The sequence below is a fragment of the Schistocerca gregaria genome, chromosome 4 (assembly GCF_023897955.1).
Source record: "Schistocerca gregaria isolate iqSchGreg1 chromosome 4, iqSchGreg1.2, whole genome shotgun sequence".
In the NCBI taxonomy this organism is placed as follows: Eukaryota; Metazoa; Arthropoda; class Insecta; order Orthoptera; family Acrididae; genus Schistocerca; species Schistocerca gregaria.
In genome coordinates this window covers 25760764-25775861 of record NC_064923.1, presented here as the reverse complement: position 1 = coordinate 25775861, position 15098 = coordinate 25760764, and the positions used below count along the sequence as shown (strand labels likewise).

The window sequence follows — 15098 nt, the reverse complement described above, 5'->3', positions numbered from 1 at the left end:
CTGACACGTAAAGGAAGTGCTCTCCAAATAACACCACTTGCATTTCAGAACATGTCTTTCACACATGTCTACAAAATCACCTTCACCTTCAAATACAGTTTCGTAGCGACTGACGGAGACGTAGGCAAAGTTTAAAGTTGCTATTTCCATTACATCACGTTAATCAGAAAAACGGTAAGTTACATCTGCAGAGGAACAAAATTCCGTTCCTCCCCACGTGGGGCTCCAACCCACGACCCTGGGATTAAGAGCCTTATGTTCTACCGACTGAGCTAGCCGCGCTGCCTCGGTGAGTATATGCCGGTTAGCACGTCACACAGTACTCGTTTGGGTTGATTGGTCCCATACAGAACCTCCCCATGTTGCCTAATGTTTTCCTAACGTCACACTCGTCACGTAGTTCACTTTTATTTCATAATCATTTCTGAGAGGTAACAGAATTGCATGACAACCTGCAGAGCTAGTTTCGTCAAAATTAACACACATACTTGATGTGACTCATAAGCCGAACGAGTTACTTTCCGACGTTATTTTAGATGTGCAAGTGCCAGTCAAAAACACGCGGCGACGGCAATATGCAAACCAATTCGCTAGTTAACACCGGTCTTGTTGTGCGTGTTTCAAGCTCAAGAGCATCTCCAAGCAGAAAATGGTCAACAGCAACGTTCACACGGTTTCGTACTGCTCAAGTGCTGCACTAAAACGGTATGTTTCTTTTTCATATCTGGAAAAACACGACCGAGAGAGGAATCAAACACGCAATCTTCGGATACGAAGTCCGACGCCTTATCCATTAGGCCACACGGTCACTGACAAACAAGTGGAACTTATATACGACTCATCTCAAAACGCTCACACCACTGAGGAGTTGTGTTTTCGTTCTACACAGACGCTGCCCCTTGCTCTTTCCCACCCATTTGATACATTCAACCTGCTACGAGACCTACCAAATATAGACTGGGAAACTAAACCACACACTTTGTGCATTCGGAAATGTAAGGCAGGGCGTCCCTCGCCGCATTTGCTACGATGTCCATTTGCTACTTCTGCAGAAGTGGCGGCGGCGGCGACGACGACGACGACGACGACGACAACCGCGGAAGGCTCTGAGATATGTGAGAAATACATCTATAAAATATATTTCAGACTGTCCCATCCCACCTTATGCTGTACCGCTTTGGCAAATGCTTTATCTGCGCCATTCGCCTTAATCACATCTGAGAGTAATTCTTAATAAAACGCCTCTCGCTAATTGTTAGTCATCCCAGATACTGTTTGCTATAAGGCCACGACGCGCAACTGATATCCAAAATTCGTCTGCCTCCTGTGAGGATCGAACTCACGACCCCTGGTTTACTAGACCAGTGCTCTGCCACTGAGCTAAAGAGGCGCGGCCTAGCGGTACTTTTGCGTACTTCATCCTTACGGTCGTCTGGATCATCAGACTTCAGCTGACAACACTTCATATTACCGTCTAATATTTGCAGCTATGGCGACCCATTACTGCTTGCCTACACATCTGACACGTAAAGGAAGTGCTCTCCAAATAACACCACTTGCATTTCAGAACATGTCTTTCACACATGTCTACAAAATCACCTTCACCTTCAAATACAGTTTCGTAGCGACTGACGGAGACGTAGGCAAAGTTTAAAGTTGCTATTTCCATTACATCACGTTAATCAGAAAAACGGTAAGTTACATCTGCAGAGGAACAAAATTCCGTTCCTCCCCACGTGGGGCTCCAACCCACGACCCTGGGATTAAGAGCCTTATGTTCTACCGACTGAGCTAGCCGCGCTGCCTCGGTGAGTATATGCCGGTTAGCACGTCACACAGTACTCGTTTGGGTTGATTGGTCCCATACAGAACCTCCCCATGTTGCCTAATGTTTTCCTAACGTCACACTCGTCACGTAGTTCACTTTTATTTCATAATCATTTCTGAGAGGTAACAGAATTGCATGACAACCTGCAGAGCTAGTTTCGTCAAAATTAACACACATACTTGATGTGACTCATAAGCCGAACGAGTTACTTTCCGACGTTATTTTAGATGTGCAAGTGCCAGTCAAAAACACGCGGCGACGGCAATATGCAAACCAATTCGCTAGTTAACACCGGTCTTGTTGTGCGTGTTTCAAGCTCAAGAGCATCTCCAAGCAGAAAATGGTCAACAGCAACGTTCACACGGTTTCGTACTGCTCAAGTGCTGCACTAAAACGGTATGTTTCTTTTTCATATCTGGAAAAACACGACCGAGAGAGGAATCAAACACGCAATCTTCGGATACGAAGTCCGACGCCTTATCCATTAGGCCACACGGTCACTGACAAACAAGTGGAACTTATATACGACTCATCTCAAAACGCTCACACCACTGAGGAGTTGTGTTTTCGTTCTACACAGACGCTGCCCCTTGCTCTTTTCCACCCATTTGATACATTCAACCTGCTACGAGACCTACCAAATATAGACTGGGAAACTAAACCACACACTTTGTGCATTCGGAAATGTAAGGCAGGGCGTCCCTCGCCGCATTTGCTACGATGTCCATTTGCTACTTCTGCAGAAGCGACGACGACGACGACGACGACGACGACGACGACGACGACGACAACCGCGGAAGGCTCTGAGATATGTGAGAAATACATCTATAAAATATATTTCAGACTGTCCCATCCCACCTTATGCTGTACCGCTTTGGCAAATGCTTTATCTGCGCCATTCGCCTTAATCACATCTGAGAGTAATTCTTAATAAAACGCCTCTCGCTAATTGTTAGTCATCCCAGATACTGTTTGCTATAAGGCCACGACGCGCAACTGATATCCAAAATTCGTCTGCCTCCTGTGAGGATCGAACTCACGACCCCTGGTTTACTAGACCAGTGCTCTGCCACTGAGCTAAAGAGGCGCGGCCTAGCGGTACTTTTGCGTACTTCATCCTTACGGTCGTCTGGATCATCAGACTTCAGCTGACAACACTTCATATTACCGTCTAATATTTGCAGCTATGGCGACCCATTACTGCTTGCCTACACATCTGACACGTAAAGGAAGTGCTCTCCAAATAACACCACTTGCATTTCAGAACATGTCTTTCACACATGTCTACAAAATCACCTTCACCTTCAAATACAGTTTCGTAGCGACTGACGGAGACGTAGGCAAAGTTTAAAGTTGCTATTTCCATTACATCACGTTAATCAGAAAAACGGTAAGTTACATCTGCAGAGGAACAAAATTCCGTTCCTCCCCACGTGGGGCTCCAACCCACGACCCTGGGATTAAGAGCCTTATGTTCTACCGACTGAGCTAGCCGCGCTGCCTCGGTGAGTATATGCCGGTTAGCACGTCACACAGTACTCGTTTGGGTTGATTGGTCCCATACAGAACCTCCCCATGTTGCCTAATGTTTTCCTAACGTCACACTCGTCACGTAGTTCACTTTTATTTCATAATCATTTCTGAGAGGTAACAGAATTGCATGACAACCTGCAGAGCTAGTTTCGTCAAAATTAACACACATACTTGATGTGACTCATAAGCCGAACGAGTTACTTTCCGACGTTATTTTAGATGTGCAAGTGCCAGTCAAAAACACGCGGCGACGGCAATATGCAAACCAATTCGCTAGTTAACACCGGTCTTGTTGTGCGTGTTTTAAGCTGAAGAGCATCTCCAAGCAGAAAATGGTCAACAGCAACGTTCACACGGTTTCGTACTGCTCAAGTGCTGCACTAAAACGATATGTTTCTTTTTCATATCTGGAAAAACACGACCGAGAGAGGAATCAAACACGCAATCTTCGGATACGAAGTCCGACGCCTTATCCATTAGGCCACACGGTCACTGACAAACAAGTGGAACTTATATACGACTCATCTCAAAACGCTCACACCACTGAGGAGTTGTGTTTTCGTTCTACACAGACGCTGCCCCTTGCTCTTTCCCACCCATTTGATACATTCAACCTGCTACGAGACCTACCAAATATAGACTGGGAAACTAAACCACACACTTTGTGCATTCGGAAATGTAAGGCAGGGCGTCCCTCGCCGCATTTGCTACGATGTCCATTTGCTACTTCTGCAGAAGTGGCGGCGGCGGCGACGACGACGACGACAACCGCGGAAGGCTCTGAGATATGTGAGAAATACATCTATAAAATATATTTCAGACTGTCCCATCCCACCTTATGCTGTACCGCTTTGGCAAATGCTTTATCTGCGCCATTCGCCTTAATCACATCTGAGAGTAATTCTTAATAAAACGCCTCTCGCTAATTGTTAGTCATCCCAGATACTGTTTGCTATAAGGCCACGACGCGCAACTGATATCCAAAATTCGTCTGCCTCCTGTGAGGATCGAACTCACGACCCCTGGTTTACTAGACCAGTGCTCTGCCACTGAGCTAAAGAGGCGCGGCCTAGCGGTACTTTTGCGTACTTCATCCTTACGGTCGTCTGGATCATCAGACTTCAGCTGACAACACTTCATATTACCGTCTAATATTTGCAGCTATGGCGACCCATTACTGCTTGCCTACACATCTGACACGTAAAGGAAGTGCTCTCCAAATAACACCACTTGCATTTCAGAACATGTCTTTCACACATGTCTACAAAATCACCTTCACCTTCAAATACAGTTTCGTAGCGACTGACGGAGACGTAGGCAAAGTTTAAAGTTGCTATTTCCATTACATCACGTTAATCAGAAAAACGGTAAGTTACATCTGCAGAGGAACAAAATTCCGTTCCTGCCCACGTGGGGCTCGAACCCACGACCCTGGGATTAAGAGCCTTATGTTCTACCGACTGAGCTAGCCGCGCTGCCTCGGTGAGTATATGCCGGTTAGCACGTCACACAGTACTCGTTTGGGTTGATTGGTCCCATACAGAACCTCCCCATGTTGCCTAATGTTTTCCTAACGTCACACTCGTCACGTAGTTCACTTTTATTTCATAATCATTTCTGAGAGGTAACAGAATTGCATGACAACCTGCAGAGCTAGTTTCGTCAAAATTAACACACATACTTGATGTGACTCATAAGCCGAACGAGTTACTTTCCGACGTTATTTTAGATGTGCAAGTGCCAGTCAAAAACACGCGGCGACGGCAATATGCAAACCAATTCGCTAGTTAACACCGGTCTTGTTGTGCGTGTTTCAAGCTCAAGAGCATCTCCAAGCAGAAAATGGTCAACAGCAACGTTCACACGGTTTCGTACTGCTCAAGTGCTGCACTAAAACGGTATGTTTCTTTTTCATATCTGGAAAAACACGACCGAGAGAGGAATCAAACACGCAATCTTCGGATACGAAGTCCGACGCCTTATCCATTAGGCCACACGGTCACTGACAAACAAGTGGAACTTATATACGACTCATCTCAAAACGCTCACACCACTGAGGAGTTGTGTTTTCGTTCTACACAGACGCTGCCCCTTGCTCTTTTCCACCCATTTGATACATTCAACCTGCTACGAGACCTACCAAATATAGACTGGGAAACTAAACCACACACTTTGTGCATTCGGAAATGTAAGGCAGGGCGTCCCTCGCCGCATTTGCTACGATGTCCATTTGCTACTTCTGCAGAAGTGGCGACGACGACGACGACGACGACGACGACGACGACGACGACGACAACCGCGGAAGGCTCTGAGATATGTGAGAAATACATCTATAAAATATATTTCAGACTGTCCCATCCCACCTTATGCTGTACCGCTTTGGCAAATGCTTTATCTGCGCCATTCGCCTTAATCACATCTGAGAGTAATTCTTAATAAAACGCCTCTCGCTAATTGTTAGTCATCCCAGATACTGTTTGCTATAAGGCCACGACGCGCAACTGATATCCAAAATTCGTCTGCCTCCTGTGAGGATCGAACTCACGACCCCTGGTTTACTAGACCAGTGCTCTGCCACTGAGCTAAAGAGGCGCGGCCTAGCGGTACTTTTGCGTACTTCATCCTTACGGTCGTCTGGATCATCAGACTTCAGCTGACAACACTTCATATTACCGTCTAATATTTGCAGCTATGGCGACCCATTACTGCTTGCCTACACATCTGACACGTAAAGGAAGTGCTCTCCAAATAACACCACTTGCATTTCAGAACATGTCTTTCACACATGTCTACAAAATCACCTTCACCTTCAAATACAGTTTCGTAGCGACTGACGGAGACGTAGGCAAAGTTTAAAGTTGCTATTTCCATTACATCACGTTAATCAGAAAAACGGTAAGTTACATCTGCAGAGGAACAAAATTCCGTTCCTCCCCACGTGGGGCTCGAACCCACGACCCTGGGATTAAGAGCCTTATGTTCTACCGACTGAGCTAGCCGCGCTGCCTCGGTGAGTATATGCCGGTTAGCACGTCACACAGTACTCGTTTGGGTTGATTGGTCCCATACAGAACCTCCCCATGTTGCCTAATGTTTTCCTAACGTCACACTCGTCACGTAGTTCACTTTTATTTCATAATCATTTCTGAGAGGTAACAGAATTGCATGACAACCTGCAGAGCTAGTTTCGTCAAAATTAACACACATACTTGATGTGACTCATAAGCCGAACGAGTTACTTTCCGACGTTATTTTAGATGTGCAAGTGCCAGTCAAAAACACGCGGCGACGGCAATATGCAAACCAATTCGCTAGTTAACACCGGTCTTGTTGTGCGTGTTTTAAGCTGAAGAGCATCTCCAAGCAGAAAATGGTCAACAGCAACGTTCACACGGTTTCGTACTGCTCAAGTGCTGCACTAAAACGATATGTTTCTTTTTCATATCTGGAAAAACACGACCGAGAGAGGAATCAAACACGCAATCTTCGGATACGAAGTCCGACGCCTTATCCATTAGGCCACACGGTCACTGACAAACAAGTGGAACTTATATACGACTCATCTCAAAACGCTCACACCACTGAGGAGTTGTGTTTTCGTTCTACACAGACGCTGCCCCTTGCTCTTTCCCACCCATTTGATACATTCAACCTGCTACGAGACCTACCAAATATAGACTGGGAAACTAAACCACACACTTTGTGCATTCGGAAATGTAAGGCAGGGCGTCCCTCGCCGCATTTGCTACGATGTCCATTTGCTACTTCTGCAGAAGTGGCGGCGGCGGCGACGACGACGACGACAACCGCGGAAGGCTCTGAGATATGTGAGAAATACATCTATAAAATATATTTCAGACTGTCCCATCCCACCTTATGCTGTACCGCTTTGGCAAATGCTTTATCTGCGCCATTCGCCTTAATCACATCTGAGAGTAATTCTTAATAAAACGCCTCTCGCTAATTGTTAGTCATCCCAGATACTGTTTGCTATAAGGCCACGACGCGCAACTGATATCCAAAATTCGTCTGCCTCCTGTGAGGATCGAACTCACGACCCCTGGTTTACTAGACCAGTGCTCTGCCACTGAGCTAAAGAGGCGCGGCCTAGCGGTACTTTTGCGTACTTCATCCTTACGGTCGTCTGGATCATCAGACTTCAGCTGACAACACTTCATATTACCGTCTAATATTTGCAGCTATGGCGACCCATTACTGCTGGCCTACACATCTGACACGTAAAGGAAGTGCTCTCCAAATAACACCACTTGCATTTCAGAACATGTCTTTCACACATGTCTACAAAATCACCTTCACCTTCAAATACAGTTTCGTAGCGACTGACGGAGACGTAGGCAAAGTTTAAAGTTGCTATTTCCATTACATCACGTTAATCAGAAAAACGGTAAGTTACATCTGCAGAGGAACAAAATTCCGTTCCTCCCCACGTGGGGCTCCAACCCACGACCCTGGGATTAAGAGCCTTATGTTCTACCGACTGAGCTAGCCGCGCTTCCTCGGTGAGTATATGCCGGTTAGCACGTCACACAGTACTCGTTTGGGTTGATTGGTCCCATACAGAACCTCCCCATGTTGCCTAATGTTTTCCTAACGTCACACTCGTCACGTAGTTCACTTTTATTTCATAATCATTTCTGAGAGGTAACAGAATTGCATGACAACCTGCAGAGCTAGTTTCGTCAAAATTAACACACATACTTGATGTGACTCATAAGCCGAACGAGTTACTTTCCGACGTTATTTTAGATGTGCAAGTGCCAGTCAAAAACACGCGGCGACGGCAATATGCAAACCAATTCGCTAGTTAACACCGGTCTTGTTGTGCGTGTTTCAAGCTCAAGAGCATCTCCAAGCAGAAAATGGTCAACAGCAACGTTCACACGGTTTCGTACTGCTCAAGTGCTGCACTAAAACGGTATGTTTCTTTTTCATATCTGGAAAAACACGACCGAGAGAGGAATCAAACACGCAATCTTCGGATACGAAGTCCGACGCCTTATCCATTAGGCCACACGGTCACTGACAAACAAGTGGAACTTATATACGACTCATCTCAAAACGCTCACACCACTGAGGAGTTGTGTTTTCGTTCTACACAGACGCTGCCCCTTGCTCTTTCCCACCCATTTGATACATTCAACCTGCTACGAGACCTACCAAATATAGACTGGGAAACTAAACCACACACTTTGTGCATTCGGAAATGTAAGGCAGGGCGTGCCTCGCCGCATTTGCTACGATGTCCATTAGCTACTTCTGCAGAAGTGGCGGCGGCGGTGACGACGACGACGACGACAACCGCGGAAGGCTCTGAGATATGTGAGAAATACATCTATAAAATATATTTCAGACTGTCCCATCCCACCTTATGCTGTACCGCTTTGGCAAATGCTTTATCTGCGCCATTCGCCTTAATCACATCTGAGAGTAATTCTTAATAAAACGCCTCTCGCTAATTGTTAGTCATCCCAGATACTGTTGGCTATAAGGCCACGACGCGCAACTGATATCCAAAATTCGTCTGCCTCCTGTGAGGATCGAACTCACGACCCCTGGTTTACTAGACCAGTGCTCTGCCACTGAGCTAAAGAGGCGCGGCCTAGCGGTACTTTTGCGTACTTCATCCTTACGGTCGTCTGGATCATCAGACTTCAGCTGACAACACTTCATATTACCGTCTAATATTTGCAGCTATGGCGACCCATTACTGCTTGCCTACACATCTGACACGTAAAGGAAGTGCTCTCCAAATAACACCAATTGCATTTCAGAACATGTCTTTCACACATGTCTACAAAATCACCTTCACCTTCAAATACAGTTTCGTAGCGACTGACGGAGACGTAGGCAAAATTTAAAGTTGCTATTTCCATTACATCACGTTAATCAGAAAAACGGTAAGTTACATCTGCAGAGGAACAAAATTCCGTTCCTCCCCACGTGGGGCTCGAACCCACGACCCTGGGATTAAGAGCCTTATGTTCTACCGACTGAGCTAGCCGCGCTGCCTCGGTGAGTATATGCCGGTTAGCACGTCACACAGTACTCGTTTGGGTTGATTGGTCCCATACAGAACCTCCCCATGTTGCCTAATGTTTTCCTAACGTCACACTCGTCACGTAGTTCACTTTTATTTCATAATCATTTCTGAGAGGTAACAGAATTGCATGACAACCTGCAGAGCTAGTTTCGTCAAAATTAACACACATACTTGATGTGACTCATAAGCCGAACGAGTTACTTTCCGACGTTATTTTAGATGTGCAAGTGCCAGTCAAAAACACGCGGCGACGGCAATATGCAAACCAATTCGCTAGTTAACACCGGTCTTGTTGTGCGTGTTTCAAGCTCAAGAGCATCTCCAAGCAGAAAATGGTCAACAGCAACGTTCACACGGTTTCGTACTGCTCAAGTGCTGCACTAAAACGGTATGTTTCTTTTTCATATCTGGAAAAACACGACCGAGAGAGGAATCAAACACGCAATCTTCGGATGCGAAGTCCGACGCCTTATCCATTAGGCCACACGGTCACTGACAAACAAGTGGAACTTATATACGACTCATCTCAAAACGCTCACACCACTGAGGAGTTGTGTTTTCGTTCTACACAGACGCTGCCCCTTGCTCTTTCCCACCCATTTGATACATTCAACCTGCTACGAGACCTACCAAATATAGACTGGGAAACTAAACCACACACTTTGTGCATTCGGAAATGTAAGGCAGGGCGTCCCTCGCCGCATTTGCTACGATGTCCATTTGCTACTTCTGCAGAAGTGGCGGCGGCGGTGACGACGACGACGACGACGACAACCGCGGAAGGCTCTGAGATATGTGAGAAATACATCTATAAAATATATTTCAGACTGTCCCATCCCACCTTATGCTGTACCGCTTTGGCAAATGCTTTATCTGCGCCATTCGCCTTAATCACATCTGAGAGTAATTCTTAATAAAACGCCTCTCGCTAATTGTTAGTCATCCCAGATACTGTTTGCTATAAGGCCACGACGCGCAACTGATATCCAAAATTCGTCTGCCTCCTGTGAGGATCGAACTCACGACCCCTGGTTTACTAGACCAGTGCTCTGCCACTGAGCTAAAGAGGCGCGGCCTAGCGGTACTTTTGCGTACTTCATCCTTACGGTCGTCTGGATCATCAGACTTCAGCTGACAACACTTCATATTACCGTCTAATATTTGCAGTAATGGCGACCCATTACTGCTTGCCTACACATCTGACACGTAAAGGAAGTGCTCTCCAAATAACACCACTTGCATTTCAGACCATGTCTTTCACACATGTCTACAAAATCACCTTCACCTTCAAATACAGTTTCGTAGCGACTGACGGAGACGTAGGCAAAGTTTAAAGTTGCTATTTCCATTACATCACGTTAATCAGAAAAACGGTAAGTTACATCTGCAGAGGAACAAAATTCCGTTCCTCCCCACGTGGGGCTCCAACCCACGACCCTGGGATTAAGAGCCTTATGTTCTACCGACTGAGCTAGCCGCGCTGCCTCGGTGAGTATATGCCGGTTAGCACGTCACACAGTACTCGTTTGGGTTGATTGGTCCCATACAGAACCTCCCCATGTTGCCTAATGTTTTCCTAACGTCACACTCGTCACGTAGTTCACTTTTATTTCATAATCATTTCTGAGAGGTAACAGAATTGCATGACAACCTGCAGAGCTAGTTTCGTCAAAATTAACACACATACTTGATGTGACTCATAAGCCGAACGAGTTACTTTCCGACGTTATTTTAGATGTGCAAGTGCCAGTCAAAAACACGCGGCGACGGCAATATGCAAACCAATTCGCTAGTTAACACCGGTCTTGTTGTGCGTGTTTCAAGCTCAAGAGCATCTCCAAGCAGAAAATGGTCAACAGCAACGTTCACACGGTTTCGTACTGCTCAAGTGCTGCACTAAAACGGTATGTTTCTTTTTCATATCTGGAAAAATACGACCGAGAGAGGAATCAAACACGCAATCTTCGGATACGAAGTCCGACGCCTTATCCATTAGGCCACACGGTCACTGACAAACAAGTGGAACTTATATACGACTCATCTCAAAACGCTCACACCACTGAGGAGTTGTGTTTTCGTTCTACACAGACGCTGCCCCTTGCTCTTTCCCACCCATTTGATACATTCAACCTGCTACGAGACCTACCAAATATAGACTGGGAAACTAAACCACACACTTTGTGCATTCGGAAATGTAAGGCAGGGCGTCCCTCGCCGCATTTGCTACGATGTCCATTTGCTACTTCTGCAGAAGTGGCGACGACGACGACGACGACGACGACGACGACGACGACGACGACAACCGCGGAAGGCTCTGAGATATGTGAGAAATACATCTATAAAATATATTTCAGACTGTCCCATCCCACCTTATGCTGTACCGCTTTGGCAAATGCTTTATCTGCGCCATTCGCCTTAATCACATCTGAGAGTAATTCTTAATAAAACGCCTCTCGCTAATTGTTAGTCATCCCAGATACTGTTTGCTATAAGGCCACGACGCGCAACTGATATCCAAAATTCGTCTGCCTCCTGTGAGGATCGAACTCACGACCCCTGGTTTACTAGACCAGTGCTCTGCCACTGAGCTAAAGAGGCGCGGCCTAGCGGTACTTTTGCGTACTTCATCCTTACGGTCGTCTGGATCATCAGACTTCAGCTGACAACACTTCATATTACCGTCTAATATTTGCAGCTATGGCGACCCATTACTGCTTGCCTACACATCTGACACGTAAAGGAAGTGCTCTCCAAATAACACCACTTGCATTTCAGAACATGTCTTTCACACATGTCTACAAAATCACCTTCACCTTCAAATACAGTTTCGTAGCGACTGACGGAGACGTAGGCAAAGTTTAAAGTTGCTATTTCCATTACATCACGTTAATCAGAAAAACGGTAAGTTACATCTGCAGAGGAACAAAATTCCGTTCCTCCCCACGTGGGGCTCGAACCCACGACCCTGGGATTAAGAGCCTTATGTTCTACCGACTGAGCTAGCCGCGCTGCCTCGGTGAGTATATGCCGGTTAGCACGTCACACAGTACTCGTTTGGGTTGATTGGTCCCATACAGAACCTCCCCATGTTGCCTAATGTTTTCCTAACGTCACACTCGTCACGTAGTTCACTTTTATTTCATAATCATTTCTGAGAGGTAACAGAATTGCATGACAACCTGCAGAGCTAGTTTCGTCAAAATTAACACACATACTTGATGTGACTCATAAGCCGAACGAGTTACTTTCCGACGTTATTTTAGATGTGCAAGTGCCAGTCAAAAACACGCGGCGACGGCAATATGCAAACCAATTCGCTAGTTAACACCGGTCTTGTTGTGCGTGTTTCAAGCTCAAGAGCATCTCCAAGCAGAAAATGGTCAACAGCAACGTTCACACGGTTTCGTACTGCTCAAGTGCTGCACTAAAACGGTATGTTTCTTTTTCATATCTGGAAAAACACGACCGAGAGAGGAATCAAACACGCAATCTTCGGATACGAAGTCCGACGCCTTATCCATTAGGCCACACGGTCACTGACAAACAAGTGGAACTTATATACGACTCATCTCAAAACGCTCACACCACTGAGGAGTTGTGTTTTCGTTCTACACAGACGCTGCCCCTTGCTCTTTCCCACCCATTTGATACATTCAACCTGCTACGAGACCTACCAAATATAGACTGGGAAACTAAACCACACACTTTGTGCATTCGGAAATGTAAGGCAGGGCGTCCCTCGCCGCATTTGCTACGATGTCCATTTTCTACTTCTGCAGAAGTGGCGGCGGCGGCGACGACGACGACGACAACCGCGGAAGGCTCTGAGATATGTGAGAAATACATCTATAAAATATATTTCAGACTGTCCCATCCCACCTTATGCTGTACCGCTTTGGCAAATGCTTTATCTGCGCCATTCGCCTTAATCACATCTGAGAGTAATTCTTAATAAAACGCCTCTCGCTAATTGTTAGTCATCCCAGATACTGTTTGCTATAAGGCCACGACGCGCAACTGATATCCAAAATTCGTCTGCCTCCTGTGAGGATCGAACTCACGACCTCTGGTTTACTAGACCAGTGCTCTGCCACTGAGCTAAAGAGGCGCGGCCTAGCGGTACTTTTGCGTACTTCATCCTTACGGTCGTCTGGATCATCAGACTTCAGCTGACAACACTTCATATTACCGTCTAATATTTGCAGCTATGGCGACCCATTACTGCTTGCCTACACATCTGACACCTAAAGGAAGTGCTCTCCAAATAACACCACTTGCATTTCAGAACATGTCTTTCACACATGTCTACAAAATCACCTTCACCTTCAAATACAGTTTCGTAGCGACTGACGGAGACGTAGGCAAAGTTTAAAGTTGCTATTTCCATTACATCACGTTAATCAGAAAAACGGTAAGTTACATCTGCAGAGGAACAAAATTCCGTTCCTCCCCACGTGGGGCTCCAACCCACGACCCTGGGATTAAGAGCCTTATGTTCTACCGACTGAGCTAGCCGCGCTGCCTCGGTGAGTGTATGCCGGTTAGCACGTCACACAGTACTCGTTTGGGTTGATTGGTCCCATACAGAACCTCCCCATGTTGCCTAATGTTTTCCTAACGTCACACTCGTCACGTAGTTCACTTTTATTTCATAATCATTTCTGAGAGGTAACAGAATTGCATGACAACCTGCAGAGCTAGTTTCGTCAAAATTAACACACATACTTGATGTGACTAATAAGCCGAACGAGTTACTTTCCGACGTTATTTTAGATGTGCAAGTGCCAGTCAAAAACACGCGGCGACGGCAATATGCAAACCAATTCGCTAGTTAACACCGGTCTTGTTGTGCGTGTTTCAAGCTCAAGAGCATCTCCAAGCAGAAAATGGTCAACAGCAACGTTCACACGGTTTCGTACTGCTCAAGTGCTGCACTAAAACGGTATGTTTCTTTTTCATATCTGGAAAAACACGACCGAGAGAGGAATCAAACACGCAATCTTCGGATACGAAGTCCGACGCCTTATCCATTAGGCCACACGGTCACTGACAAACAAGTGGAACTTATATACGACTCATCTCAAAACGCTCACACCACTGAGGAGTTGTGTTTTCGTTCTACACAGACGCTGCCCCTTGCTCTTTCCCACCCATTTGATACATTCAACCTGCTACGAGACCTACCAAATATAGACTGGGAAACTAAACCACACACTTTGTGCATTCGGAAATGTAAGGCAGGGCGTCCCTCGCCGCATTTGCTACGATGTCCATTTGCTACTTCTGCAGAAGTGGCGGCGGCGGTGACGACGACGACGACGACGACAACCGCGGAAGGCTCTGAGATATGTGAGAAATACATCTATAAAATATATTTCAGACTGTCCCATCCCACCTTATGCTGTACCGCTTTGGCAAATGCTTTATCTGCGCCATTCGCCTTAATCACATCTGAGAGTAATTCTTAATAAAACGCCTCTCGCTAACTGTTAGTCATCCCAGATACTGTTTGCTATAAGGCCACGACGCGCAACTGATATCCAAAATTCGTCTGCCTCCTGTGAGGATCGAACTCACGACCCCTGGTTTACTAGACCAGTGCTCTGCCACTGAGCTAAAGAGGCGCGGCCTAGCGGTACTTTTGCGTACTTCATCCTTACGGTCGTCTGGATCATC

The 15098-nt window shown here is 46.1% G+C and overlaps 10 non-coding genes across 10 annotated transcripts; all 10 read right to left on the bottom strand.

The window, feature by feature from the left end:
• Window positions 1-1318: 1318 nt before the first annotated feature.
• Window positions 1319-1390, bottom strand: Trnat-agu (transfer RNA threonine (anticodon AGU)). Its single transcript has one exon. It is a non-coding gene; the product is annotated as a tRNA-Thr (tRNA).
• Window positions 1391-2843: 1453 nt separating this feature from the next.
• Trnat-agu (transfer RNA threonine (anticodon AGU)) lies at window positions 2844-2915 on the bottom strand. The gene has a single exon. It is a non-coding gene; the product is annotated as a tRNA-Thr (tRNA).
• Window positions 2916-4353: 1438 nt separating this feature from the next.
• On the bottom strand, window positions 4354-4425 carry Trnat-agu (transfer RNA threonine (anticodon AGU)). Its single transcript has one exon. It is a non-coding gene; the product is annotated as a tRNA-Thr (tRNA).
• Window positions 4426-5881: 1456 nt separating this feature from the next.
• Trnat-agu (transfer RNA threonine (anticodon AGU)) lies at window positions 5882-5953 on the bottom strand. Its single transcript has one exon. It is a non-coding gene; the product is annotated as a tRNA-Thr (tRNA).
• Window positions 5954-7391: 1438 nt separating this feature from the next.
• Window positions 7392-7463, bottom strand: Trnat-agu (transfer RNA threonine (anticodon AGU)). Its single transcript has one exon. It is a non-coding gene; the product is annotated as a tRNA-Thr (tRNA).
• A 1441-nt stretch (window positions 7464-8904) lies between these two features.
• Trnat-agu (transfer RNA threonine (anticodon AGU)) lies at window positions 8905-8976 on the bottom strand. The gene has a single exon. It is a non-coding gene; the product is annotated as a tRNA-Thr (tRNA).
• Window positions 8977-10420: 1444 nt separating this feature from the next.
• On the bottom strand, window positions 10421-10492 carry Trnat-agu (transfer RNA threonine (anticodon AGU)). The gene has a single exon. It is a non-coding gene; the product is annotated as a tRNA-Thr (tRNA).
• A 1456-nt stretch (window positions 10493-11948) lies between these two features.
• Trnat-agu (transfer RNA threonine (anticodon AGU)) lies at window positions 11949-12020 on the bottom strand. Its single transcript has one exon. It is a non-coding gene; the product is annotated as a tRNA-Thr (tRNA).
• Window positions 12021-13458: 1438 nt separating this feature from the next.
• On the bottom strand, window positions 13459-13530 carry Trnat-agu (transfer RNA threonine (anticodon AGU)). The gene has a single exon. It is a non-coding gene; the product is annotated as a tRNA-Thr (tRNA).
• Window positions 13531-14974: 1444 nt separating this feature from the next.
• On the bottom strand, window positions 14975-15046 carry Trnat-agu (transfer RNA threonine (anticodon AGU)). Its single transcript has one exon. It is a non-coding gene; the product is annotated as a tRNA-Thr (tRNA).
• Between the last annotated feature and the right edge of the window lie 52 nt (window positions 15047-15098).